We start from the raw sequence: 924 nt of genomic DNA, 5'->3' as shown, positions 1-924 counted from the left end.
GGTTGTTCACTGTGTGCTAAGGGAGTTTAAATTATGGCTAGGAAAGGTGATGAAATAGTCTGGATGTTTAATGCAGAAAACAGTTTTTCTACATATGATGATTGTGATGGTCTTGAAGTGAAGGATTTAGAGCTAGATAGTTCTTATTGTACTTGTGTGCTTTTAAAATAACCTTTTGTAAACATAATGATGAAATGTTTTGTTAAGGTATGTTTTTAATCTGTTTGTCCCAAGGTGTGTGTGTTCCTCTTGTTGAAACCCCTTTTTGTAAAGACAGATGTAGCTAGGATTTCCTTGCACATTCCTTGTTTGTTATGGTACCATATCCTTACTGGCTTCCAGCTGTCATAAGTGTTAAGCTTGCTTTTTTCAGCATGATGATTTTAAACTTTAAATGCATGACACATTATTGTGTATATAGAATGAGACATTAGAGACAACCTGTGGCTTCACCCAGCAGGGTTTTTCCCCCCCAGTGAAGATATTTTTAAAAAGAGAATAATAATAATTTTGTTGTTGTTGTATCTAAATGTTTAAATATTAGATAAATATTCCACCACTTGCTTTTGTTGTGTAACAATCCCATAATGTGCTTCATGAATTGGTGTAATTTTACATGTTTGGTTTTTCACATTAATATTGTCTTCATCTATTTCCACAAGTGTCTTTATTATTCTTTTGCTCTCTATGTGTGCAATGCATATCTGTTTGTCTACATGTGATGCATACATATGATGCAAGTCTGTCTCAGCTTTTTCCTTCTCATTTCTGCACTTCTTCATGTCCCTCTGTGCTTTCCTCTTCTCTTTCCTGTCCTTGACCAAATGTGTGGTATATCTTGAAGTTGCATGTTCATGTTTCACTTAGTTTTTGTATTATTGTTTAAATATTTCTGTTAACAAAAGCAGGTTTTATCAGTGCTCC

Source organism: Penaeus monodon, chromosome 20 (genome assembly GCF_015228065.2).
Source record: "Penaeus monodon isolate SGIC_2016 chromosome 20, NSTDA_Pmon_1, whole genome shotgun sequence".
Classification (NCBI taxonomy): domain Eukaryota; kingdom Metazoa; phylum Arthropoda; class Malacostraca; order Decapoda; family Penaeidae; genus Penaeus; species Penaeus monodon.
Note: the sequence above shows the minus strand (reverse complement) of the source record.